Source organism: Bufo gargarizans, chromosome 8 (assembly GCF_014858855.1).
Source record: "Bufo gargarizans isolate SCDJY-AF-19 chromosome 8, ASM1485885v1, whole genome shotgun sequence".
Lineage (NCBI taxonomy): Eukaryota > Metazoa > Chordata > Amphibia > Anura > Bufonidae > Bufo > Bufo gargarizans.
Genome location: NC_058087.1, coordinates 154,596,660 through 154,610,253, shown reverse-complemented (window position 1 = coordinate 154,610,253; position 13,594 = coordinate 154,596,660).

Genomic DNA, 13,594 nt, shown 5'->3' with positions numbered 1-13,594 from the left:
ACTCTAGAATCCTGCTCATTGCAGTTTTAGGATGTCTAACCACTGTTTTCTTTCCGTTTTTATCTTTGCTAATGTTATGTTGTTTTTTGTTGTCCCAACTTGCCTGCGCTCTGATATAATGCCCACATATTATTGTCTCTACTTTAACCTCATAATGCCCTTTCTGCTCACACCTAGGTCGTTATATATTTTCTTATGGCGGGGCTGAAATTTTATTCTAACAATGTGCACGGTCTGAACTCCCCATTTCGCCGCTCTCAGTTGTGGCGGGATCTGCTTCGCAGCAAATGTGACGTGGCTTTCATCCAAGAGACGCATTTGGTGGAAGCAGATCAGCACAGATGTTCTCATCGATTGTACCCGCATATTTTTCACTCTCCTGCTGCCCATAGACGTAGAGCTGGCACCCTCATATGTATAAGGGGCTCGGTTGCGTTTAAATTACACCAAAGCATCACAGATAAGGAAGGAAGATATATTATCCTGATCTGTTCACTTGAAGGTAAATTATGTACGATGGTTTCGGTTTATGCGCCAAATACTAGACAGATTTCCTTTTTCAACAATTACATAAGAGAGTCTTAAAGGTAGCGAAAGGTGCTATTATAATGGGGGGGGACTTTAACGTCCCAATTGACGTGGAGATGGACTGTCTCACTCATGCTGAGCCCCGACGGAAAGGCTTAAAAGAAGCTCTAAAAAACACTTCTTTGCACGACATCTGGCGGTACCAGCATGGGGGAGAGAGGGATTTTACGCACATTTCGTCTGCGCATCATACGCAGTCCCGAATTGACTATTTCCTGGTATCTAGGGATATCTTGCAAGGGGTACTTAGGACGGACATTCTGCTAGCCACTTGGTCTGATCATGCCCCTATAGTAATGGAAAATATGGGCTTGCCCTCTCAATCACCCTCAAATTGGAGGCTGAATCAGTACTTGCTCAAAAGTGCTAAGAGACTAGAAGAATTTCGCGCTGGTCTGAAGGAGTTCTTCCTTTTGAATAGCACCCCTGATGTTTTGACATCTACCCTATGGTTGGCCCACAAGGCCTATATGAGAGGTATATTCCTGCAGGCGGCCTCTCGTTTGAAAAAAGCTAGAGATCGGCAGCTTAATGAGACGTTATCGGAGCTGGAGTCAGCACACCAACGATTCAAGGATAATCCCTCTTCAGGGCACCTTTTGGAACTGCAGAATGTCCGTTCTAAGCTGAGGGCGCATCTCTTATATGATCATGAGCGAGTACTCAGCAGACTGAAGATGTCTCATTATCATATGGGAGATAGGGCAGGTTCCCTGTTAGCTAACAGACTCAGGAAAAGGGCGGCTAACTCCAGGATAGAGAAAATGCATTATAATGGGTCTGTTTTTACGCATCCGCAGGAAATCACTAATGCTATAGCCTCATATTATGCGAAACTTTACAATTTGAAGAACGATGATGCAACCCCTCAACCAACAGAAACGTCCATTGAAGATTTTTTAGGGCACCTAAAACTTCCCACGCTGTCCGACGCGCAATTAACTACCCTTAACTCGCCAATTGAGGAAGCAGAGGTACAAGCAGCTCTAAAAACTACCCCGGCGGGGAAAGCACCAGGGCCGGACGGCTTTATTGTGGCGTATTACAAGGAGTTTTTACCTCAGCTCCTACCTAATTTGTGCTCGATGTATAATACCTTTTTCCAAACAGGGATTATTCCAGCAGAAATGCTTGCAGCTACGGTGGTAACCATCCCGAAGCCGGGCAAGGCCCCGGATGCGCCTGCCAATTTCCGCCCCATATCCCTGCTAAACGCGGATTTAAAATTATATGCAAAAATATTGGCAACTAGGATAAATCAGTTTCTGCCAGAACTAGTAAATCCAGACCAGGTTGGGTTTGTGCCTGGAAGGCAGTGCAGGGATGGCACTAGACGCATGCTTGATCTTATCCAGATTGCAGGGAGGTCCAGGTCCCCCACAATGTTTATTTCCTTAGATGCAGAAAAAGCATTTGACAGGGTGCATTGGGGGTACCTGGACCGGGTGCTTCGGACCTTTGGCTTCTGTGGTAATATTAGGGCTGGTGTAATGGGGCTATATACAACCCCCTCGGCTACTGTTCTTGCCTCAGGTTATATGTCTGAATCTTTTAAGATAACCAATGGGACCAGACAGGGGTGTCCATTATCGCCGCTGATTTTTGCGTTGGTGATGGAACCCCTGGCTGCTAGGATTCGGGCATGTCATAGCATTCGGGGAATCACAGTGGGAGATACTTCCCATGTGATTGGATTGTATGCTGATGATGTTGTATTAACATTATCAGACCCTGAGAGCTCTTTAACAGCACTGCATCAAATACTACAGCAATTTTCCAACTGCTCTTATTATAAATTGAATGAGACCAAAACCAAGGTTTTAGATCTTCACTTGCCCGTAGCCACAATAGATAGGTTGAAGCAAATGTACCCCTTTCAATGGTCAGACCGGTCCATATCATATTTAGGGATAGAGTTAGCACGCAGTTCGGCTGAGACAGTTTCCATTAACTTTAATCGTCTAAGAAAAGACCTACTAGATGATTATTCTCGTATGGCGCAGGTGCAGTTATCCTGGGTGGCGAGAATCAATGCTGCAAAAATGTTATCCTTACCAAAAGCACTCTATTATTTCAGATGTCTTCCATTGCAGGTTTCTAAAAAATTGGTAACCACACTACAAAAAGATCTTTTGGCGTTTATTTGGCAGAATAAGCACCCTAGAATCCCGAAGGCTTCCTTGTACCCTTCGATTAGAGCTGGGGGGCTTGGGGTACCAGATTTGTATAAATATTATCTGGCCTCCTTGGCGGAACAGGCGATGGAGTGGTGGTCTCCATCTGCTCCCCATAAGTGGCTGGAAATAGAAAGTGCGTTTGTTAAAAAGCATTCACTCCCAGCCATTCTAGCAGCTCATGAATTGGGAAGACTTTGCTATGAGGTTCCTCTCCCTACGATGAGAGCATCTCTTTTCATATGGTCATATTTGAGAAACATAAAGAAGTGGTTCACAGTGCCAAAGGGCAGCATCCCTCTCATAGCACTTGAATACCATATTTCTGATTTGAACCTAAAAGGGTGGTTGGATAAAGGAATAGATAAGCTGGGGGGCCTTTATACAATCTCCGGCCTAAAAGAATTCCAGTCTTTACATGACAAGTACCTCATCCCTAATACACTTTTTTACCAATATCTACAGATACGCCACTTGTTAAACAACTCCCCATTAACCCAACCTCACTCCTGTAAGAGTTTTTTGCAGCCCTATGTTACATCACCCTTGCAATTAAGAGCGAAGATCTCTGATGTATACTTGAACCTCCTATCAGACCAAGATAGTGAGAAACAATCTTTTATGTTACGATGGGAACAAGAGCTGGGTGCCGAATTCCCCATGAGTCAGTGGAGGGATGCAATGTCATGGTCCTACAGGTGCACTAAATGTCTAAATCATATAGAACAGGCCAGGAAAATACAACTCAGGTGGTACTTGACCCCCAATAGACTAGCCCACTGTTCACCTGGCTATTCCCCATTATGTTGGAGGAAGTGCGGGTCAGTTGGTACCCCCTTACATATGTGGTGGGAGTGCCCTTACACTAGAAAATTTTGGCACGCGATGGAAGCTCTAGTCCGGAAGGTCACGGATTCATCTATCAATTTGACCCCTGCTCTTACCATTTTGGGAATAGGCTTAGAAGTCATTCCTTCCAAGATGAGATGGGTAACGGCTCATTTGATAAGCGCAGCACGGAATGTAATAGCGAGGAGATGGAAATTGCCTCATACTCCGACAACATCGGAAGTAGTTGAGTCCGTTAATCACCACATGCATTGCGAACTAATGTTTGCTTCCTCTTCTTCTGTACGCATACGATGTCTTAATAACTGGATGCTTTGGTTATCTAGTCCCTATGCTGATCCCTTGCCGGAATGTCTTTGGTGACTCAGGTACATTTGGGGGTTGTGGGGTTGAACTGGGGAGGGCGAGGTTTGAGGCATAGGTGGGGACCTGCATATAAGGCTAAAACACTTACCTCAACGTGGGCAAGATTATTGTGAGATTTCTTGTGAGATATATTGGGACCTCTTTTTTGTTTTTGTTTATGTTTTCTGTTCTGTGCTTTATGTATGTTTTCTACCTGAAAAATGTACTTTGATATGTTTCGCACTGTGATATTATGTCATGAAGGGCATACATGTACTGTATTATGCAAAGTACTCAATAAAAAATTATTGAACCATAAACAGTTAAGCAGAGCAAGAGAATTCCCCTGGCAGAGGAGGAGCTCAAATTAGTGGCTACAATATATATCTGCCTGCGGTGGCCGAGGGAGTAGCCCCGAGGAGCTCTGGGGGGGCTGCAATTTATCTGCCTGAAGAGGCAGAGGGGTTAACCCCGGTGTGACGAATACCACGCCTCGTGCCCACTTGACGTCACCAACGTCGAGCTCATGAGACGCAGTATGGTCACTTGGTACCAAAGCGTGATGTTACGCCCTCCAGAGGAGCAGGTAAGGTCAGCTTGGTACAGTTTACACAGATACCTCCTGTCCATGTGGGCACAGAGAGGCAACAAGCTGAGAGAGCCTTTTCACTGCCGCAGTGAAAACAGCGCTGTCTTAGCCTGGGTATCTGCCACCAGCTTCTCATTTGATTTAAGCCCGGTCCTTGTCCAGTAGGGGAAAGTCCTCTGCCCGTTGTTTGGGAATCCAGACCTCTGAAGACTGACATCGGACTGGGGAGGGCTGCTGGAATTGGAGCTTCAGCTGGATCATTTGTAGCTGGTGCTCATGCTCTGCAGCTTCTGCTTTCTCCTGATGTTCTGCAACTGCCAGGAGGAGCTCAGAGACTGCCTTGTCTCCGGCCTGGAGATGGTCCAGGGCAGCTTGTAGGACAGCAGCCGAGCCTGCCAGGGGGGGATAGGCAGGTGGAGTGAGGCCCACTGCGGACCTCACCTCCGGCAACTGGCTCCTTGGGGAGTTTTGGTTGTGTTCCCCCTTGCCTTGTATAAAGTTACCTTCTACCTTCTCTCTGCCCCCTATCTGGACTGCGTCCTCCCTGCCATCATTCATAGCCTTGGCCATCTCCTTAGCCTTTCTTCGTGTGTAACTGGCCATCATTGCCACGAATGTTCACTGACACAGACTGCCACCTGATGCACACACACCTTATTTGCTCTCAGACTGTCTAGTGTTGGGCTGATCTTAAGACTCCAGCAGCAAAAGCTACTGCTGGTTGAGTTTAGTGTCTGGGAGTATAAGTCTCACACTCACACACACTAATATCTCTATCCCACTTTGCTGCCACCAATATGTGACGAATACCACGCCTCGTGCCCGCTTGACATCACCTACGTCGAGCTCATGAGACGCGGTATGGTCACTTAGTACTAAAGCATGATGTTGCGCCCTCCATAGGAGCAGGTAAGGTCAGCTTAGTACAGTTTACACAGACACCTCCTGTCCACGTGGGCACAGAGAGGCGACAAGCTGAAAGAGCCTTTTCACTGCCGCAGTGAAAGCAGCGCTGTCTCAGTCCATGTATCTGCCACCAGCTTCTCGTTTGATTTAAGCCCAGTCCGCTAACGGGATTATATAGGGTGAGAAACCAACCCGCGGTAGCTTATAATTAGGCCAAAACACGGACGTGGGGAGTGGGGATTCCTGATCGAGATACGAGATAGCACAAGATTAAATTATATATTTAATCGCCTTAAGGGCACACTAGATATAACACTATACACACAGTGAATATATACAGTGGTCTGAGGTTACAGATACAGGTGATATAGGTACAACAGGGTAAAGCAGAACAATAAGATACCAGAAATATGAGTCCTTTGGGTAGTGTTGAGTTCTTAGCTGTATTCACGTCGGAGGCAGTGATGTCAGGCAGCTGCAGATCCCTCCAAACACATTGCACGATGTGACCCCCTTTCAGAGAAAGATGCCGTCCACTGGCTTGCATGCACTTATGACCTGTAGCTAACTACTCCCCTCCCCGCCTAGGGGTAGGGTCCCCTCCTACCTTCTCTGGTGCTAGCAGCAAATGACCCATAAAACACCTTAGGGCTCATAGCCCCAGACAAGAATGTCGGAGGAAGATGGTTCCGGGCCCAATTAATCCGCCTGGGTTCCGGCTACAACTAGAGTCCAAGCATGGTACCGTTATTTGGTTTCTGAGGGGAGATATGTATATCTCCCCTCCCGGGCATCCTAGTCTCAAGCCAGGACTACGTGGAGCCTCAGGATCGCAAAAATATAACCGAATTATGCCTGTGATGAATGGACGATTCCTAATTACTTATGAAATGTGGGTGCTGACATGTCTGGGAGGTATCATTGATCCTGGGCAAGAGCTGAGACCCCCTGCTGGGTGTTTTCATGCAGGATTAGCTTGTTTCCAAACTGGCTGATTGATGTGTGACATTATCCACCTGGGGCCTCCTTGAAGCCTGGACCCCTGGGGATTTCTCCTTTGCTAGCTGAAAATCAGATGGCTGGGGGTTGGGAACATATTTTGCATGTACATTGACTACTTACATGCCAAAAGGTGAAATAACTGACAATCAGGTCTGCCAAAAAATGACAATCCATATTCCTGACACCTGGGGGGACTGCGGTGGCAGAGGGGTTAGTCCCGGGCTGGCAGACCAGGCGTGGAACCCAGGGAAAAAATATAAATATTCTGCACAGTGGTGAGCTCTGCTTGGTGGTCAAAAAACAAGAAGGTGCCAGTTGTTTTTGTATTGTTGTTTGCAAATGAGTGGTTAAGCTGATTGATTGTGTGTCTTCCCCGAGAGGAAGGGCTGTCAAGAGTTGAGTCCGATTGTGGTCCTCAGGGAGTGTCGCGTCTTGTCTGTCTGTCTGTGTACAATGGGGTGCACCGTGTATCTGTTGCCCTGGGATTGTATGGCCCCGCAGCTGGTGGCAGAGGTGTATGAAGGGAGACAGCGGGGGCCCTAGCTGTCAGTGGAGTGACATCACAATATTGGAATGTGTGATAGGGATTACAATGTCTGCAATACTAAGAAGGCAATGTATGTGCATGACGCCATACGGGGAGGTGTGTGCTCTGGCTTTAGGCCAAAAAGGGGTGAAATTATTACAAAGTGAACACAGAAGTGAACACAGGACATTGGGCCTTGAATTTAGAACATTCTATTCTAGATATTATGAAAAACAATGCATCAGCATGAGACTAATTAAGTATAACAAATTAGACTGGAAAAAATGTATGATGAACAGACATAATTATTTCTACATGCCGCCAACACAGCCCACTAAAATGGAGCGGGGGCACTGCCGCGCTCTAGCAGACACATCCTCCACCATATTACCAGTCCTCTCAGTCTCCAGAGGGGGGGTGGACCTGTGAAGTATGTCAGTACCAAAACTACGCCCTAGACCCACCTCTTTGTATCCGTTATCACACAAAATTGGCGCTGAGAGACCCTACCACACCCCCAGCAGCCATCTTAACTGAGGTAACTTCTTCACCAGCAGCAATCTTAACTAATCCAATTTCCGGCCTGGCTGCCATCTTAACCACCTCAGCCCCCCTAGCTTAAACATCCTTAATGACCAGACCACTTTTTACAATTCTGCACTACACTACTTTCACCGTTTATTGCTCGGTCATGCAACTTACCATCCAAATGAATTTTACCTCATTTTCTTCTCACTAATAGAGCTTTCATTTGGTGGTATTTGATTGCTGCTGACATTTTAACTTTTTTTGTTATTAATCAAAATTTAGCGAATTTTTTGCCAAAAAATGGCATTTTTCACTTTCAGTTGTAATTTTTTTTTTTAAAAACGACATCTATATATACATTTTTCTCTAAATTTATTGTTCTACATGTTGATAAAAAAAATGTTTGGGTAAAAAAAAAAATGGTTTGGGTAAAAGTTATAGCGTTTACAAACTATGGTACAAAAATGTGAATTTTCGCTTTTTGAAGCATCTCTGACTTTCTGAGCACCTGTCATGTTTCCTGAGGTTCTACAATGCCCAGACAGTATAACAACACCACAAATGACCCCATTTCGGATAGTAGACACCCTAAGGTATTCGCTGATGGGCATAGTGAGTTCATGGAAGTTTTTATTTTTTGTCACAAGTTAGCGGAAAATGATGATTTTTTTTTTTCTGTGTAAAAAATGCCCTGTGAAATACGAAAGGTGCTCTTTGGAATGTGGGCCCCTTTGCCCACCTAGGCTGCAAAAAAGTGTCACACATATGGTATCGCCGTACTCAGGAGAAGTAGGGCAATGTGTTTTGGGGTGTATTTTTACATATACCCATGCTGGGTGAGAGAAATATCTCTCTAAAAGTCAACTTTTCCCATTTTTTTTATACAAAGTTGTCATTATAGAGATATATTTCTCTCACCTAGCATGGGTATATATAAAAAGACACCCCAAAACACATTGCCCTACTTCTCCTGAGTACGGCGATACCACATGTGTGACACTTTTTTGCAGCCTAGATACGCAAAGGGGCCCAAATTCCTTTTAAGAGGGCATTTTTAGACATTTGGATACCAGACTTCTTCTCACGCTTTAGGTCCCCTAAAATGCCAGGGCAGTATAAATACCCCACATGTGACCCCATTTTGGAAATAAGACACCCCAAGGTATTCAATGAGGGGCATGGCGAGTTTATAGAAGATTTTTTTTTGGGCACAAGTTAGCGGAAATTATTTTTATTTTATTTTTTTCTCACAAAGTCTCCCTTTCTGCTAACTTGGGACAAAAAGTTAAATCTTTCATGGACTCAATATGCCCCTCAGCGAATACCTTGGGGTGTCTTCTTTCCGAAATGGGGTCACATGTGGGGTATTTATACTGTCCTGGCATTTTAGGGGCCCTAAAGCGTGGGAAGAAGTCTGGAATATAAATGTCAAAAAAAAATTACGCATTTGGATTCCGTGAGGGGTATGGTGAGTTCATGTGAGATTTTATTTTTTGACACAAGTTAGTGGAATATGAGACTTTGTAAGAAAAAAAAAGAAAAAAAAATCAATTTCCGCTAACTTGTGCCAAAAAAATGTCTAAATGGAGCTTTACAGTGGGGTGATCAATGACAGCGGGGTGATCAGGGAGTCTGTATGGGGTGATCACCACCCTGTCATTGATCACCCCCCTGTAAGGCTCCATTCAGACGTCCGTATGTGTTTTGAGGATCCGTGGTGTCCGTGTTTTTGCGGATCCATGGATCGAATCCGCAAAACACATACGGATATCTGAATGGAGCCTTACAGGGGGTGATCAATGACAGGGGGGTGATCACCCCATATAGACTCCCTGATCACCCCCCTGTCATTGATCAACCCCCTGTAAGGCTCCATTCAGAGGTCCGTATGTGTTTTGCGGATCCACGGATCCATAGATCGGATCTGCAAAACACATACGGACATCTGAATGGAGCCTTACAGGGGGGTGATCAATGAAAGGGGGGTGATCAAGTAGTGTATATGGGGTCATCACCCCCCTGTCATTGATCACTTCCCTGTAAGGCTCCATTCAGATGTCCGTATGTGTTTTGCGGATCCGATCCATGGATCCGTGGATTCGTAAAACACATACAAACGTCTGAATGGAGCCTTACAGGGGGGAGATCAATGACAGGGGGGTGATCAGGGAGTCTATGTGGGGTGATCACCCCCCTGTCATTGATCAACCCCCTGTAAGGCTCCATTCAGACGTCCGTATGTGTTTGGCGGGTCCGATCCATGGATCCGTGGATCCGTAAAACACATACGGACGTCTGAATGGAGCCTTACAGGGGGGTGATCATCCCATATAGACTCCCTGATCACCCCCCTGTAAGGCTCCATTCAGACGTCCGTATTTGTTTTGCGGATCCGATCCATGGATCCGTGGATCTGCAAAACACATACGGACGTCTGAATGGAGCCTTACAGGGGGGTGATCAATGACAGGGGGTGATCAGGAAGTCTATATGGGGTGATCACCCCCCTGTAAGGCTCCATTCAGACGTCCGTATGTGTTTTGCGGATCCGATCCATGGATCTGTGGATCCGTAAAACACATACAGACGTCTGAATGGAGCCTTGCAGGGGGGTGATCAATGACGGGGGGGGGGGGTAATCAGGGAATCTACATGGGGTGATCAGTTGTTAATAAGTGACAGGAGGGTAGTGTAGTGTAGTGTGGTGCTTGGTGCTACTTATTACAGAGCTGCCTGTGTCCTCTGGTGGTCGATCCAAGCAAAAGGGATCACCAGAGGACCAGGTAGCAGGTATATTAGACACTGTTATCAAAACATTGTCTAATATACCTGTTAAAGGGAACCTGTCACCAGGATTTTGGGTATAGAGCTGAGGACATGGGTTGCTAGATGGCCACTAGCACATCCGCAATATCCAGTCCCCATAGCTCTGTGTGCTTTTATTGTGTAAAAAAACTGATTTGATACATATGCAAATTAACATAAAAGAGTCATATCTTACTTGTGTGACCAGAGAAGAGTCATATTTTCAAGCTCTGACTCATTTCAGGGTAATTTGCATATGTATCAAATCGGTTTTTATACACAATAAAAGCACACAGAGCTATGGGGACTGGATATTGCGGATGTGCTAGTGGCCATCTAGCAACCCATGTCCTTAGTTTTATACCCAAAATCCAGGTGACAGGTTCCCTTTAAGGTTTAAGAAAATCGCATCTACAGCCTGCCAGCGAACGATCGCCGCTGGCAGGCTGTAGATCCACTCTCTTACCTGCCAATCGTGTGAACGCACGCGCCTGTGTGCACGTGTTCACAGGAAGTCTTGCGAGATGACGCATAGACGCGTGACTCTGCCTGAGACAGCCGCCTGCGTTAGGCGGTCCGGAGGTGGTTAAGTCCTGCAACTTCCGGCCGGCCCAGCAGCCATCCTAACTGAGAGAACTTCACTTCCTGCCCAGCAGCCATCTTAGTTACCGGTATTTTTCCTGATACAGCTACAAGCACGAGAAAATACACATAGATCTAAGTAGCACCACATAGAGTAGTGAACTCAGTAAGTGAAGAATACACATATACCTATAATTAGTTATTACTGGTAGCATTGTTTAATTGTTTAATTAGACGAAATGCCTTAACTTCTATGTTTTGTTTCCTTTACTAGGATTACGTCAGCACTTTGAGGCGACTTCATCTTGATTCATAACAGGTTGTTGTGGTTGGTGCAGATGTTCAGGACTCCAGGTCAAGTGAAGTCTTTGGCTATGGGAGTCCTGCCCATCTACTAAAATCATAGAAGGAGGGGATCGGGATAGAAATGGTCTCAACTGTGGTAAACTGTAGCTTTAGGACCAGACAGATTCTGTTCTTTCTGTCTTTCATATGATGCTTCTGAAGAATGTTAGCCGTGAAATAAGATGCTGCAGAAGTATGCAGAGAAGCGGTGAAGGACATCAGCAAGCTAATGAGAGGAGTAGACATGACCCCCCACCCCCGATAGTAAACGAAATCCAGAGTAGTGAGAAAAAGCATGCAGGGAAATAAAGGGTGGTTGAAAGATAACACACTCACAGAACAGGCAGAAGTCTGTAGGAAAGTGTATAGAGAAGGTGTAGAGAGACAGACAAAGTCAGGTTATTAATGTTATCATGATAATCAGTGTTGGGCGAGCATACTCGGCCGAACACTATTTTGACCTTGTGGCAATCTCCCTTGCAGAGGGGTAGGTGTTCCGCAGTCTGGCGCTTTTTTGACGATAAAAGAATTGTCATTTGCAACCTGTGCCGTACCAAAATGAGCAGGGGCGTGAACACTAGCAACCTCACCACCACCAGCATGATCCGCCACATGGCATTAAAGCACTCCAATAGGTGGGCCGAACGCCTGGGTCCACAATCAGTGTCTATAGGTCACACCACTGCTCTTCCCCTGTGTTACGTGCTGGCCAATCTACTGTCCAAAATGCGGGCCCAGATGCCTCCTTCCCTGCATCTGGACCTTAGCAAGCACCATCAGCTAGCACATCCACTTCTGTGTCCAAGCGCAGTGTACAGATATCTTTACCCCAGGTCTTTAAACGAAAACACAAATACCCAACCACCCACCCACAGGCCATAGCACTAAATATGCACCTTTCAAAATTGCTGGCCCTGGAAATTTTGCCATTTAGGCTTGTGGACACTGAGGCTTTCCTCAGCCTGATGTCGGCAGCCGTCCCTCGTTAAGCAGTCCCCAGCCACCACTATTTTTACCTGTGTGACGTCCCTGTCTTAAACCAGCATGTGTATCGCAAAATCACCCGTGCCTTGACCAACGCAGTTATTGGGAAGGTCCACTTAACGACTAACACATGGACAAGTGCTTGTGGCCAGGGACACTACATTTCCTTGACAGCACACTGGGTGTACGTTGTGGACGCCGGGAGCGAGTCATACCCTGGGATGGCACAGGTACTACAAACAAAGTATTGCGGGCCCTACTTCCATCAGGATTTCTGCCACCACCTACATTAGTGGCTGCAACCCACCCTTCTCCTCCTCCTTTACATCCTCCTCCACTTCACCTCTGAATTGTCATCTTGCAGCACCAGTCATCCATTAGTCAGTAGCTGGAAGCAGTGTAGCACTGCAGTGGGGAAGCGGCAACAGGCCGCGCTGAAACTTATTTGCTTAGGTGACAAACAGCACATTGCTGAAGAGCTGTGGCAGGGTATAAGGGACCAGACTGAGCTGTGGCTCTCGCCACTCAATCTACAGCCAGGCATGGTTGTGTCTGATAATGGCCATAACTTGGTGGCTGCTATGGATCTCGGCAAGCTCACACACATACCATGCCTAGCCCACGTGTTCAAATTAGTGGTTCAACGGTTTCTCAAAACCTACCCCAATTTGCCTGAGCTATTGGTGAAGGTGCGCCGCGTATGTGCCCATTTCCAAAAGTCATCTACAGCTGCCGTCGGTCTGGCAACGCTGAAGCAGCACTTGCAATTGCCAGCTCACCGACTGTTGTGCGACGTGAGCATGCGCTGGAACTCCATGTTTCACATTTTGGCCAGGCTTTGTGAGCAGCAGAGGGCAGTAGTTGAATTCCAGCTGCAAAACAGTAATCGCCTTTCCAGTCAGCTTCCGCTCTCCACAATCGACAAGTGGGCATGGATGTCTAACCTCTGAGAGGTTTTGCACAACTTTGAGGAATCAACACATGGTGAGCGGTGATGCCGCAATTATCAGCGTAACATCCCACTTCTGTGTCTACTGAAACGCTCGCTGCTCACAATGAAGGTGGATGCTTTGCATGTGGAAGAGGTGGAAATGTGGAGAAGACAGTACACAGGGTGATAGTCAGACTATCCTCCGTCCGACTTCTCAGCATGAATTGGAATATGATGAGGAGGACGAGGAGGAGCAGAAGTCGGTTGCCTCCGCTATAGAGGGTACTACCCATAGCAGGTTTTTTCAATCTGTTTTGTGTGAATGGGCCAAAAAGAAGGAAGAGGAGATTGAGAGTCATCCTTCTGATTAGGACAGCGAAGTCTTTTCTGTTGGTACTCTGGCACACATGGCTGACTTTATGTTATTCTGCCTTTCCTGT